General features: G+C 42.0%; 1 protein-coding gene across 1 annotated transcript in view; it reads left to right on the top strand.

Annotated features, from left to right (window-relative positions):
* The window catches only part of LOC137625949 (BAG family molecular chaperone regulator 1-like), a 121,219-nt gene extending 119,366 nt beyond the window's left edge, over window positions 1-1,853 (top strand). The window contains exon 6 of the mRNA XM_068357005.1: window positions 1,837-1,853. The gene's annotated coding sequence lies outside the window, so the exon portion shown is untranslated. The remainder of the gene's footprint in view (window positions 1-1,836) is intronic.
* Window positions 1,854-16,022: the final 14,169 nt, after the last annotated feature.

Genomic DNA, 16,022 nt, shown 5'->3' with positions numbered 1-16,022 from the left:
TTATTGGATTGCTGAACTGTTGATGACCTAGGCCCGTGAATTGAGATTGCTGATAATAATGATGTTTATGATGACGATTATGATTAGAACGACCACCCCAATCACTGAGACAGTTATGGCAAATGGCCACCGAGTGGATTGTTGACCACAAAGCTGTGGTAGTGGGCTGCAAAAGACAGTTGGCAGTGTGTGGACGACTGTTCCATAAAATATATATACGTACATATTTTGGTGTTGGTGGTGTGAGGTTAATGTTAAGTTTTGATAGTTTTTTTTTGGGTTTATTTGAATGGTGTTTATTGTATATTTAGTGTTAAGTTTTGGATGCAGTTGATTCTAGTTTTAAGTGTAAGTTTTTGAGAATATAGTTTTAAGGCTATGTTTTGTTTTCATTTTCCTTCTGTCCAAGAGTCTAGTTTAAAGTAAAGTAAGGGGAAAGTTTGTGTTGTGGGATATTTTGAAAGTAAGAGTGATTAAGGGTGTGGGGGGGTTGTGTTTGTATACATCCCGCCACAGTACCAGGTACCATTCAGAGAACAGTTAGTGGGGTTGACTGGTGCCTGCACTAATATTCTTCATTAAACCGCCTCTATCAGAGTGTGGGAGTCAGCACTATGAACGTTGGGAGAGTTTCAAAGAAATACATAGAATTAGTATAAATAAGGCAAAAAATTAATCTACTAAAACCTATCGTTTCTGTACTGTATTAATGTTCATAACATAGCTCCACCCTCCTCCCCATTGAATAGAGGTCAAGAGGCTAGTGATGGGGTTTCAACTTTGAGACTGAAGACAAAGAAGAAACTATGCAATGCCATATGCATGCCTACATTGTTGCTATTAATCTTCAGATTAACTCTATACTTAACTAGTGGGGGGTATTTTGCAAGTAAAGACAATGGGAATGTTTTTTTTTTTTTTTTAGGGTAAACTTCAGCATTTAATAGATTTGCGAGAGAAGCACTATGAACATCTGGCGAGTATGGAAATAATAAATTTTTATTAAAATTCAATTTTTCTTTATGTATTGTACGTTACTAATCTTCACCAGACTTGTATTTTTCCACAGTACATTATAAATAAGCAATTTGTTCAAGTAGCAGTATACTGTACTAGTCTTCATTAATATCCATTTGTTTCTATTGAAAAACAAAGTTTTTTCCTTTTAACAACTGAACTAGGAAGAAAAATATTTTCACAATGGACAAACCTCTATTTAACCTATATAATTTTGAAAAGGGGGAGAATGCTTTAAGACTTAATCTTCGTGCTGTGATCCAACTTGAAATGTCAGATCATTTATTTAACTTTCAGTAAATAATTGTATAATTTCGTGTGGATATCACGGTGCTAGAAAAGGAATGATGGGAGAAGCATGGGTAGTGGTGGTGGTGGTGGTGGGGGGGGGGGGGGGACAGTAGCTTTAGTAGCGGGCAGTAGTTGGATGTAGAACGGCACCTCGTAGTATCGGGATATTAAGGAAGGAGAAGACTAATTGGTAAGGGACCTCTGGTAGTGGTTCTAACATGCCCCAGTGTCTATACTGACACCCTATAAGGGTGATCGAGCTGGGTATATTCCTGGCATTCCATGCAACTTTTTCTCTGGTATATCTAGCAGTATTTATACGTTGGAAATGGTGCTATAAGGAGCATTTCACGGGGCAACACAGGTCCCTTGACCAGAAATAGATTTTTCCTTTGTCAAAATCCCTTTGTTAGGAAGTGAGGTTCTGGTTATTAGAGTGCCATGATTTCATGTTGTTGACTAAGTATACCCTTAAATCTACATATGTGAATGCAGTGGTGAGGCTAACGATTTATCTACAATAACTAGGAGTGTGCAATGTGCATGAACGTGGAAAGAAACCAGTTGAGGAATGTAACAGTAACAATCTCCCAAAGAACTCTTGCAAGCTGTTGTTGAGGTTTAGTTTATATGGCCATCAGAAATGCCTTTTGATATGGGTTACCAAGTATATCTGGCATAATGTGTTGATTCAAATGTTCCATCTTTGAGGAAGATGTACCTTTAGATGAGTTCTTGCTGCCAACAGGAGTTTCACGGGAGGTAAGTGTATACTATATTACTGTACTGTATCTGTTGGTCAAAAAATAGACATATTTAAACTTACAGAAATACATTTTTTGTGTTGTACCCTAAAATTCAATAACTACATCCATGTATTATGAAAATGGAGTTGCTAGAAGCTTATTCCTCATGTAAAAAAATTATCTTATGTTGACTTAAGGCAAGTATATCGACCATTATCAATTCTTTAGAGAAATTTTGTTAAAATGTTTGTTCCTACATGAATACAAACCATTATCCTTTAATAGGAATATGACTTTAGTGAAGCGTGAATGGCCATTTAAACATTTTACGAGTTTGTTACAGTATAGTTATTGACGGGTGGAGGTAGGGCCTGTCCACTGACTAGGTAGAACAACCCTCACTGTAACTCCAGCTCTAATTCAATATATTGTACAAATACTTCTCTGCTGCCTCTAACTTTTATTGTTTATTCCTACACAGATACAAACTTCTGAGTCGTTTATAAGGGGTTACTACTAATCATGTTTTCTGACTGGCCAATCAAAATTTTGGATGATTGCGTCATGCTTCGTGCTGGGTAAACGCAGCGCATATACAAGGAGCAAGTGGAAGCTTACTCACAGCATCTCCTAGTGAAGAGGTTGTTCTCTTACTCTTTCTCTACGATCAAGCCTTTTGCATTTATCTCGTTTACCCATTTAGTGTTAAGCTCTCTTGACTTGTATTTTTTCTTAATTCATGATCATTTGAGTGATATTCATTAACTGTGAGTTACGAGTGAGTACCTATATCCAGTACAATAAATCTCGGTATTTATGTTTTTTGCCCAGCACGGGATAGTGACTACTACAGTATATTGTGGCATCCTTTTTAGGTGGGCGGACGGACATAGACACACACCTTCTGTGTCCCTCTTGACCAGACAAGAGAATCTCTATGTAAATTCTTTAAAGAGTAAATTTCCTCCTGTCAGTTTTTTCATATTCTTCAGAACAGTGAAAGCATTTCCTTGCCCGGAGGACCTTAAGGTTGAGCCTGTCATTTCCCCCTGTACTGAGGCAGCCTTATTGGAAGATACTAATTACCAGTCTCCAGCCCTTGTTAATGAGAAAGGACTGCCTCGTACGCATGGAGTCCTCGGCAGGAAAGTCCTCTAAAGAGCGCCGGAATGAATCAAGAGTGGTTTTTCTCTACTATGAGAGTGATTTGACTGCTTTGGCTGCATCCCTCCCCCCACAAGAGTTGACAATGCCTTCATGCTTAAAGCAGGCCTCTCCTTCAAAGCTTATTTACATTGTGAAGTCGAGTATACAGTACCTATTTGTGCCCTACGAAGAATTTCTTTGAGGGATATGGTTAGGCTGAACGTTTAGATTTACAAATTCGAATGCGTGGCTGTATTTAAACAGGATGACATCACTGTGCGCACCGCCTTATCTCAGCATCATCACGTGCACCAACCTTGCCATGAATGAAGAACTTTTCTTCATGCGCAAGACAAGCTTACACCTCAAATTCTTTACATGCAAGACACTTACAAACTCATCTCAGGGTATTTCCCCCCCCCCCTCCCCCAAGTACAGATCATATGCTAGCTCTATGCATGAGAACTTTTCTGCGCAACGCATCGAGGTTGAGACATTCTCCCTAAAAAGTCCGGGTGGTGGCTTAGATTATGACCCCATGATTGATGAGCATAGAATGATAATTCTCAGAGGATTTCCCTTTGTGTATTTTGGAAGGTGAAGATAGGAAAGAACCCTTTTTTCCCTACGCCTGCAACGAAACTCCTGTCTGACTGTCCGTCTTAAGAGTCAACCTGACCAAGAGGCGTAGACAAGGGCTGCAGCAGGGATGAAGCAGAGGCTTTTCAGTCGATAAGGCCTTTGCTTGTAAATTACTGAATCTGAGAAAAGTACATCATTCAATTGAACGGAAAAGAAGTTTCCTCAGGCCTACCTCCACCAACATACCTTGCCTTAATGTGCTTACAGCCGGAGAAAGGAAGGATATTCGAGATGAATTAAGTACTCCTTATAACCTTGACAGCTGGATTAATGCTAAACCCTCCTGAAGTCAACCCTCCCGGAACTTCTATGTCAGTTTCAGAGATGCCTCAAGCTACAAGGATTAGGAACCTCATCCTTTGTCAGACGGCGCAGGCGTGGCCCACGCCATAGGCATGCTATGTGGCAGTTTTGGTAATTCTCTCTCGCCTCATAAAAAAATACTCTGAGACCAATTCTCCCGCCTCACATTCAGTTGTTAGAGGCAAACCTTTTTTGATGGGAGTGAGCTGAACTCTTCCCGTTCTTTCTCCGCCTTCTTTTCCCGTCACAATATAAATGATGTAAGAGAAAGAAAGGATGTCCGAGGAAGAGATAAGAACTCGGTTATCATTAAAACGGAATAACTAAATTATGACTATCATGATTAATTACTCCAGAGAGCCTCCATGTACACACAAGTACTGTACTGCACTAGCTATGCTGATGTACTCCCCCCCTCGAGGTCCCGATGCCAGGCTTAAAAGCCTTCCACTTTATTAAGATTATGAGCCTCGTCCATCATTTGGATGGATTGGATGTGCCTCCTCAAAAGCAAACCGCTAATAGATGGTACACTATTGACTCTATTGTCTCAGTCTCAAAGCCAGAGACACATGTTCGATGTGCTGCTTTTAAACAAGACTAGATACATTAGACTTTCTGAAAATCAATTCTCAACATCTATAGCTTCTACTATTAATAGGTGCATGGCCAGACTAATTTGAATATTTGTCACGAACAGGGTCAAAAGCCCTAGGATTTCTTTTACTTCAAACTTTTCCCCTATGGGAGAACTGTGTCCTGAGAAAAAAGTGAGGTAATCTTGGCCAGATGCTCGTAGCAACTGCCCCCTGGAGAGGCATCAAAACAGAAGAATTCGGATTTGGTGAATTCTCCTTATCTGTTCGCTAGACAGAAGTAGAGTTGGTGACAGCTAAGATCGCTAGACGGGAACAAGCTACAGTACTTCAAGAAGAAGAAGGACGACGGCTGGTAGGCCTGCTGCTTGACGTCCACAGTAAGACTTGTTTAAGATACAGTCATCCAGTAGTTCAAAATGGATGACTGAAGGCAAAAAACCGAAGAGTTGATAGCTCCTACTAGCGTAGGAGTGTGCCTTGACTTACTACAAGTGGGGAATGGATGTTATAGTCTGGAAGGAAGTAGTAAAATTGGTAGAGGTCCACTCTCCCCCCTTTTGTAGTAAAATTGGTAGAGGTCCACTCTCCTCCCTTTTTCCTATCCCTACCATAGTTAGTCTAGATACGCCTCCATGACATAGGTGTCGAGGTGGGCGTCTATGGCCTTTTTTGCCCTGGTATTAAGTATTCTCTTCATCAAGAGTACTGTATTCTAATAGCAGCTGCAGGCAGGGGAAGAACCTAGTGCAAGCTCTCCAGTTAACCCAGCCTCACTATAGGAGGGGGAATTTCCTCACATCATCTCCTTTTTTTAATTTTGTAATTGGCGTAGAAATTAGTTGTTGTTTCTCAGACTGCTGGTTACCCGAAATGAGGTACCAACCACAAATCCTTTCCATGTTGATCTCAAGGAAGATCTTTAAGATTCTACCTTTCGAGAAGAAAGCTACAGTTTCTAACTTATACCCTCTGTCGGGACTCAAGATCGTAACAGGAAGATTAGGCTATGAAATATGGGCCCTCTCTTCATTAACTTTGGAAGGGAAGCAGTCCCAAACAGTGATGGCCAGATGTCTTACTATATACCAGCACATTTCTGTTCTGGCAAGAATGATCATCCCCAAAACCAGAATTTAGATGGTAGACCCCTTTCTCCAGGAAATGATTACCCGTCCTGAGAAGCTGGTCAGCTCTCGTATCTGTGGTGTGAGTGGTGTTTAGTGTTGGAGATTATGAGTACGCAGAACCCCTCCTCGGACAGAAGAAACTTGGCTTCCCATGTCTCTGGGAGGATATGAAACCCTGAGAATATACTCACTGGGGAGTCGAATGTTGCCCTACTGATTTTTTCTGTCCACTGGTTAAAAAGGAGTTTGGTACTTCCTTCCAAGTCTAGAAAGACTACAAGCCTCTATAGAAAAGATAAGAATCAATTAAGGATAAGAACCTTAAGATCAGTAAATTGCATCTACCCCTGTTAGGAGGCTGGACTAGGCGGTCAGTCCAGATATTCCCCTCAGGGAGTCGAGACATCACCTTATGAGAACTAACCAGGTATGATGAAGCTTGGCTTTAAGTGCTTTTTCCTGCCAGGAATCATTCAGCTTTGCCAGTTTGGTTGTTAGCATCATTTTTCAGCCAGTACTACGGTAATGGCCAGTGTCCTTCTCCCTTACCTCTGGAATAAAAGACCAGGAGATAGATACAAGAGAGTCAAATGAACATCTCGACTCATTACAAATAAAGAGGATCACTCTCAGAACAGTCACAATGAGCTTGCTTGATACGTCACTCAGAATTGTAAGTAACGTCTTCCCTGGGAAGAGTTAATCAACAAACGAGGGCCATCCACATCAAAGAAGACTTGTACTAGGCTGTTCTAGTATGGAGTGTGATCCAAGATCTTGTCACTTTGGCTTTGGACTGCCTGACAATTTTGAACAGTTCCTATAGCTTTCTTGAAGGTTCAGATGTAGTCATACAGTAATCCCTCGCCATTTTGCGGCTCAAGTTTCGCAGCCTCAGTGCATCGCGGATTTTCAAAAATATTCATCAAAAATTAGAAAAAATGGTGCGAAAGAAATAAACTATCATAGAGCCTGTTTATCCTCAGGAAGCGTCGCTAGGGCACCCACCTTTGAGCATGTAATTCATGTGGGTTTGCCGCAAACTCAGCGTTCCATGAAACCACACACTAATACGATTCCTCATACTGGTGGGTTGAAGGGAAACCCACTGTTGGAGATCTACCTTAAAGATGGCATATTCAAGTCTTAAGATATTTTCTCAATGGGTATCGTGGTGGCAGCACTATTATTACAGGACGTGCCAGTTCCAGCCCCAGGCCTGCTTCATTACTCCAATATTCTTGGCTAGAAAGGTCATTGAGGTGGATAATGATCTTCATTGGACTTGAAGCCTGCCCGGGGTTTTTTCACCCTGATGCAAGTAAGTGTGCCTCAATTTCTTTAGTATTTATTGACATACTAAAAAAGTGGCCTTCCGGTTTATCATGTAACACTTGATCATACCACTTCACCCTTGGCGAAGACTACATTTTGAGAATAGAATGAGTAGCCTTGCCTTGTTATGAGCCAACTACTCCGCTCCCTGGCTGTTCTCTTAAATAACTTGCTACAGTATTATTATTAGTAACTGTATCAGAGAAGGTTTTTATCTCTCAAGAATCAGAAGTTTTGTCCTTGCCTCTTTACGAGCCGGCTACACTATCCTCTATGATTCACGTTTATCTCTTGCTATTATAGTAATTAGATCTTCTAGAAAGGAAGGGTTTACCTCTTCACCTCACTGAGACTTCTTCCCTCCTATGGAAGGCTTCTAATATAAATGAAGTTTGTATCCACATAGGAATAAACTACAAATTTTATATAATTTCAATTTTTCCTAGCTATACAAACCAGTTATTTACCAAAGGTCCTGCCTCAACCACGCCGCAAGTCTTTGACCAGGTCAGTGTTATGAGGAGACGCTGAGAGTAAACCCCTGCTTTCTCCTTGCCTATGCACTGCGCTTATCCAGCACGAAGCATGACGTATCAGGTCGTTGTAAATCTGATTAGTAGTAACTCCAAATAAATGACTCAGGTTTGTATAACTAAGAAAAATGCAAATCATGTAAAATTTTTAGTTTTTACTTGTTCTTTGTCTTGGCAGACTGTGATTGCTGTTCATGATAACTCCACTAGCAGATGTGGCTGTGCCCTAGAAAAATGCTAGAAAGTACAGCAGGTTTATGACCAAGCCATGCGTGGTTTCCATCAACTTTGTGTCTTCTCCAAGGGGGTATGACCACTTGCAGCATTTTCCTTGTGATTAGTGAAGGGCATAGCTGCCTCTGCAGTGGGCTGAGTTCATGAAGAAGTCTAAGAGAGATTTTTCAGCATTAGACTTAGCAACATCTAAGCTAATGTGGAAGAAGCTCTACAGCCTCTTCTTCTCTCTGAGTATAATAGTTCAAAGCCTGCCGTGTCTTATTTGGATTCCTCTGGAGAAGTTTGTAAGGACTCAGGAGACCCGGCGGTGTGGGGCGTTGTATGAAATGAGCAAAAGCACTGTATCACCTTCCCCCAGTGAAGGTAATGCTCCTCTGCCTTTTTTTCAATGTACATGTATTGGTGTGCCACCTCATGACGATGTTTGCAGGGACCTGGACCTACGAAAGTTGGGACCTTCCTTAGGATCGACAGCACCCCATCAGCGTACTGTAGAAGCTTCTGGGGGTGTTAGCTGATGCCAGGACCCTGAAATTTTCCCATTTTGTACCCTTTTCTCCTCTGACTGATCCTCCCACAGAGGAGCTGTTAGGGAAGATCCTATGTCAACTCCCATTGCAGTTTTATTGTCACCAGCCCAGAAATCCTCACCGTCTGTGAAACCTGGTGAGGGAACTGAATTGTACAGCCACTCTGTCTCTTTTTATCTCTCATGCCACTGAGCCTGTGGCCAGCCTCCCTGAAGAAGAGCTCACCATATCTCACGTGTACCCTTTAGCCAGAGGCTCTCAAGACCTAGACTGATCTCTCCTCATGTTCCTGTGGAAAAGTAGTGTGGTACTGAAACCCATATCAGCCCTGAAAGGTGTTTGGATGTATGGTACGGGAACTCGTTCCTGTTACCAGTGTTAGATGTTGCACGGAACCGAGTATGTGAACTACTGGTAGGAACATGGGACTCTGCCCTTGTTCCCTTCCTTCTCCTTAATGTTCGCATGACTCCTTGGTTTCGCCTTTGAAGATGAGTGGCCCGAAGAGTCCTCCGGTGGTGGAGGAACTTCTGATTGCTCTCCTCTCTCAGTTGAGTGACGAGCTTCTTTCACACATTTGGGGGAAGATAAATAAATCGTGCTTCTCCTCGTCACTCATCGTCTCCAGATGGCTGGTCACCTTGAGATTGGTTTGCATGCTCTCGGTCTCCAGGCGCTGCCAGTGTGACCTATCGCAATGTGCATGGCCTCGTTGCATTTGGACACCATGCGTTAGTTAGGACCTCTTTTGTCTCAACTTCAGAAGCTCGGATCCTTGTTCACTTGCTTCATCCCATCAACGTCTGTCATCACACTGAAACCTGTCTACATTATAAGATTTTTCTCAAAATGACCGGTCTGTAACTCGAGACCCTCCAACGCTCAGAGATTGTTCTTCATGCCAAGAACTTCCTATGTGTCCTTAATCTAGGGATGTGCAACAAGTGAAGTCCCATGACTGGTTTTATTATTTGTCTGAGCACTGAGAGGCCTCATCACGAACGCATTGTGTTCAAAAGGTCCTTCTCTACCCAGTAAGAGGCACTTATACAATGTGCCATTCAATGCCATGCTCTCCTCCTCGACCCTTAGAGACCAAGGCAAATAGTGCCTGTTCGGCCTTGGAGGGCAAGAGAGCTAGGGGGCAGCTCCGAGCATCATTCGTCAGTTATTTATTTCTCTGTGATCACCCGTTTTGTTCTTGGTCCGGTTCATGAGTACTGTACTCCAAAGGGAAATACTGGAACTAACTGAGGTACATGTCGAGTCTCCCCCATTATCAACTGTATAGCACTTGACTCCAGTCCTACTCTAGTGGAAGCGGAAAATCCTGAGACGAAGTCAATGATCATCAAGGTCCTTGCACACATTTGTTAGTTCAATGACTTTGGGGAGGCTTCCATGAAGCCCATCAAGGGTGGGATGACAGCTATTGATCAATGCTTTGGAGCCCTTCATGGGTTAAGACCCATTCTTGAGTTACTGCGGTCAGTTCTTGCTTGTGCAATGCTTGATGGGGTTAATTCTCAGATTTCTGGTACTAAAATTCCCAATGCTTGAGCTGCTCGAATGTTATCCTGCCACCCATCCCACCCTCTCTCGACAATGCAGATTATACATGCTGGAAGAAGTCGATCCATTAAATCTTCTTATCAATCCAGAAGTAGCTGCACTGACAACAGGGACCCCAGCAAAGAAAATTATGCACCTGAGTATGCTGCCATGGAAACTGCTTCCATGGCTACCCCCCCCCCCCCCCCCAGCAACATCCTGGATCAATCACTGGTTGGGACATACTTGATGCATCATTCACCATACAAGTGGGCCAATTGAGTCTCAAAGAAGAGGGATGCAGTTACCTGCCACTTCACTGATCAAGTGGGGCAAGAGGAGGCACTGGCCTTAAGGAAAGCACCAGTGCTGGAGTCTGTGACTCTCTTACCGCCGAAGGACATTGAGGCTGCGATGGAGAAATGGAGAAAGGGGAGTCATGACTCCTTAATTCATCGAGCAGTTACCTTTTAAGGGGCCAGGACCTTCAAAGGTAACAGCAGTGAAAGCTTCTAATACATTCCCACTTTTGAAATCAGCACTGAAGAAACTTCCTGCAGCCTTCAGACCCCACTTCCTCTAGGAAAGGCAGAGCCAAGAAGGGTGGCAGAGGAAGAAAAGGAGAAAGGGGATTCAGAAGTTGGAATTCCCCTCCTCCATCCTTTAGTTGCCACTAGTTGGGGTTATGCCTGTCAAGCCATTGGACAATGGGGCAACAGCAAAGAGCGGAGAGTTGGGTGGTGTAATTCCTCTGGGATGGATAATACCTTCCTTTCATCAGCTCTCTGACAACATTACTGGCCTATCCTCTAAAATCGCTGAAAGCTCTGATGCTTACAGTAGAAGTGAAAGCGATGATGGAGAAGAACATGCTAGAATTCATCCAACATGGTTCTCCAGGATTCTACAGTCAGCTTTTCCTAGTGGAAGAGTTGACTGGGGAATGGGGATCTGTCATCTACCTCTCCTCTCAGCAAGTAGATCTACAAACTTCATTCAAGATGGACAAGACAAGTATGGTATGTGCTACCATCAGGAAGGAGACTTCGTGCTTTCGGTGAACCTCAAAGACATGCATTTTCAAATATTTATCCACTGTTATGACAAAGTTTCTCTGCTTCGTCATCGAGGAAGTTGTATACCAGTTCAAAGCCCTGTGTTTTGAAATGTCTATCATTTCCGAAGTGTTCATACTTGTCTTGTGCCCAATCAAACAGGATTCGTCTTCTAAGGTATCTCAATGGTTGGCTGTTCCTATCATCCTTCAGAAGGCAGTTGCTCTAGGATCAATACAGATTGATTTTCTTTTATCACGATCTGGGGATTTTAATCAATGGGGAGATGTCAAGTCTCATGCCCATACAGAGGATGGATTGAGTATGGTGATAGACATAGCAGCAGCAATAGTCTTTTCTGGTCAACAGCCACTGATCCCCCTTACCTCTAATTTCCTGTGAAACAAGAAGTTAGGCATAGTCAGGTATGGTGGCTATATGATGAAAGTTTCAGGGAGTTGCACTTGACTCCTGACATTAGAGATGCTGCTGTTCACAGATGGTGCTGTTCACAGATGCATCCAAGGAGGGTACAGCACACCTGAGATACCAGACTGCCCAAGGATTGTGGTCCATGGAAGAAAAGCTCCTACATATCAACCTGTAGGAAATGCAAGCAGTAGTTTTAGTATTGTCAGCTTTCCAACAGAGTTTGATACAGTTCTTGGTTGCATTGATGAGCGACAAGACTTTAGTGGTGGCCTACATCAACAAGTTAGGAGTACGGTTTTGTAATCCCACTGTAAGTTGCCAAAGCAGGTTTACACTTGGGCATTTGACAATACAGTAGAGCTATCAGGTAGATTTATTCCAGGCAAAACGAATGTTCTAGCAGGCACGCTAAGCTGACAGGGACAGGTACAGTAGTAGAGTCGTAGTGGTCCATGCTTCCTGTATGGTGGAAAAGCTTCTTGCCCTGTGGGGTTCCACATCATTAAACTTGTTTGCCACTCGGATGAACAAAAAAGCTTCTAGTGTTCTGTCCAGTTTCAGAACCCTTCGTGGCTGTGCAGGACGCATTCCAACATCCCTGGGACAACATGAAGGCTTACACCTTTCTTCCCATTGCCTAATATGTCGATTACTCAACACTGTTGATGACATTGAATCTGGTCCTGGTGGCTCCCAAGTAGCCACACACCAAATGGTTTCCAAACCAACTGATGCTTATCATTGAGGTACCGAGAAACCCAACATCAATGGCCCAACCACCTCTGTCAACCCCATCTCTAGAGGTACCACAGCTCAGTGGCATCCCTCTCACTTCACAGGTGGTTACTATCTAGCATCTCCTACAAGCAAAAGGCTTTTTGCAAGGCACTACATAGGTGGCTGGATATCTGCAAAGATTTTCTGCAGCTGTCTACCAGGGAAAGGGAGCCATTTTCTGCGATTGTTGTCGTAAACATGATATTTCTCTGGTCGAAACCCCTCTGCAATTGATTGCTGATTTCCTAGTCTATCTTCATCGGTAAAAGCTTCTCTTAATCTCTGTGATACAAGGCTATCATTCTGCCTTGAGCCAGGTTTTCATACTGAAATTCTTAACCTTCCCTCCTTGTGGCATTGTCTATGCTTATGAGGAACTTCAAACAGTCTTGTCCTAGCAAAAAACTCAGGCCCCCGGAATTGTACATTACTCGAACTCTCAGCTCTCTTAAGTGGTCTCTGTACGAGCCCTCAAGAAAAAATCAGATACGTGTCTGACCTTTAAGACTGTTTTTCCACTAGCCTTAGCCTCGGTGAAGAGAGTAGGCAAGAAGCATGGCATTTCATATCTCATGAGTCATTCACCAGGATGGAAGAAAGTCTCCCTTACTTTCATCCCAGAGTTTGTGGCCAAGACCCAGATTCCAGCCATCCACAACCCCAGGTTCGAGTCCTTTTCAATCTCTTCCCTCTAAGATGCAACCAGAGGGAATTGGGATTTTATGCTTCTCTGTCCTCTGAGGGCACTGCACTACCTCAATGCTTCAAACCAGAGAACCAGAAACTCTTCCCGAGTACCAGTAGGGTGAAGACTAAAAAGATATTCAAGAACCTAGTTTTGTTCTGGCTTTGTGAGACCATCTAAGAGACTCTTAAAGTCGTTATTCGGGTACCATAGTTATTTCATGATCAAATGCTTTAGATTTGTTTATACAGATTGATTAGATTTGTTTATACAGATGAATGAGAATCAATATCTTAGCCTTTCCAAGTACTTCCTTGTCTTATTGGTATTACGCAAGTTCTACTTTCATTCATGATGTTCATCTCCCTTATGGTTTGTCTCAATCAAATTTACATTAGGTTTCTGGTGATATCTAAAACCATGAATTTTTCCTAAGAAATTAGATCTTTCTGTGCTAGGTTGTAGCCCTTTGTCCCAATTCTGCAAGTATGATGTTCATTATCTTGACGATGTTGATAGCGAGGCTCTTCTGTTATATTTCCAATACCTTTTTGAAAGACATGATTGCAATTTGACTGGAGAATATAATCACTGGTGAATGAGTTATTGCTTCCTTGTTATTTTGATTGCTGATACTCTGAATCCCTCTATCAACAGATCCTAATGGGTAACCTGGGGAATTTCAGTAATAAGATTTTGTTCCTTGAATTCTATTTTTTGTTCTCTTTACTTTTAAATTAGGTTTTCTATGGCTCTTCAGCAAAATGACAACTTCTGAGATCAAAACATTTGGATCCAAATTTGATGACACCTGTTTCAGTCTTATTTTGTTAATTTCTAGTAGGTACTTTCCCTTTAACAAGAAGTCTTAAGGTTATAGCTAATCATGATTGTTGGAGGGTCACTGATGATCTGATAGTAGGGACGAGTATTTCAGTTTATTTAATGTCAATTGTTCATTGTTAAATTGAGCACCCAAGGATGAGGAGGTGGATAATAGGTAGTAGGTTGGCCAGGGCACCAGCCACCCATTGAGATACTACTACTGGAGAGTTATTGGATCCTTTGATTGGCCAGATAGTACTACACTGGATCCCTCTCACTGGTTATGGTTCATTTTTCTTTGCCTACACGTGCACCGAATAGTGTGGCCTATTCTTTACAAATTCTCCTCTGTCCTCATACACCTGACAACACTTGAGATTACCAAGCAATTCTTCACCCAAGGGGTTAACTACTGCACTGTAGTTGTTTAGTGGCCACTTTCCTCTTGGTAAGGGTAGAAGAGGCTCTTTAGCTATGGTAAGCAGCTTTTCTAGGAGAAGGACACTCCAAAATCAAACCATTGTTCTCTAGTCTTGGGTAGTGCCATAGCCTCCGTACCATGGTCTTCCACTATCTTGGATGAGAGTTCTCTTGCTTGAGGGTACACTCAGGCACACTATTCTATCTTATTTCTCTTCCTGTTGTTTTGTTAAAGTTTTTATAGTTTATATAGGAAATTTTTATTTTAATGTTACTGTTCCTGATATATTTTATTTTTCCTTGTTTCCTTTCCTCACTGGGCTATTTTCCCAGTTGGAGCCCCTGGCCTTATAGCATCCTGCTTTTCCAACTAGGGTTGTAGCTTAGCAAATAATAATAATAATAATAATAAAGGGCTAATTACTGTACTGTAATTGTTCAGTGGCTATCCTTTTGGTAGAGATAGAAAAGACACTTTAGCTATGGTAAGCAGCTCTTCTAGGACACTCCAAAATCAAACCATTGTTTTCTAGTCTTGGTTAGTGCCATAGCCTTTGTGCCATGGTCTTTCACTGTCTTGGGTTGGATTTCTCTTGCTTGAGGGTACAATTGAGCACACTATTCTACCTTTTTTTTTCATTCCTCTTGTTTTTTTGAAATGGTGTGTTGGGCAGGCTTGATAGAAGGGCCATAGATGCCTGGTGGTTTATCAAGAGGTTGTCTTTTCCTTTCTGTTTCTTTTTCATTTCAGTACCATCCTTACTGTCCTCCCTTCAGTTGAAGTGGCTATCCTGGAGGGTATTTAGCCTTGCATGGTGTATCGGCTCCGCCATGTTGACCAATTTTTACGACTTTTTCTATAGTCTATGGGTTTGATAAATCACTTTATTCATATTTCCTTAAAACAGATTTTTTTTGTTATTCTTGTTAATTTAGTTAAGTATGATGTATCTTTTTTATTACCATAATTCTTATGCTGTATGGACCAGTATGTCCTAGATTTCATCAATGTCGTGTACTGTATTGCAATATTCGTGGTCTTCATGCAAATATTCAAGACCTTTCAGTTACTACCAGACAGCATGATATTCTTTTGTGCTCAGAAACTTTGGTTTCTAATATGAGGGATTCATCTGAGCTCCTTATAACTGGTTTTACGAAAACAATAATTTTGAAACGGGATGCCATTCCTAGGGCCAGGGAAATGGTGGTGCATATTAGGACTGAGTACCTGCTTCTCATAAGTCCTGCTATGAATGTGCATGTCATGAGATTCAGGTAATAAAAGTTTGTGGCAGGCATGACAACTTCCATTTTGTGTTTGATCTACTGGAATCTAGACATGGATGATTCTATCTTTGATTATCTTCTTACCATTATGGCTAGGATACAAGATGATAAAAGGGCCTCTTTTGTCATTGCTGGTGATTTCAATGCTCATCATAGGGAGTGGTTAAATTCTGTTTTTCCTAACGATCGCCATGACTTAGGAGCTTTAGACTGTCTCTCAATCAGTCTTTGAGCAAATCATAAGTGAAGCTACTCACAGGTCTGGTAACTGCTTAGACCTCGCATACACCGACTCCCCCTATCATTATAACAAGGTTGGTTGGTTCTCCATGTGGGACATCTGATCATGCCTTTATTTTATTAGTAGTGAAGACTGAGCAGCCTGTCCCTGATGTATCATACTCATGTAAGATTTATATGAAATCTCAAGCCGACTGGAATGGGATTTTGAGTGATCTTTTGGGCTTGAATTGGTCACAAT

Source organism: Palaemon carinicauda, chromosome 33, assembly GCF_036898095.1.
Source record: "Palaemon carinicauda isolate YSFRI2023 chromosome 33, ASM3689809v2, whole genome shotgun sequence".
Lineage (NCBI taxonomy): Eukaryota > Metazoa > Arthropoda > Malacostraca > Decapoda > Palaemonidae > Palaemon > Palaemon carinicauda.
This window is presented reverse-complemented; position numbering and strand designations above follow the sequence as displayed.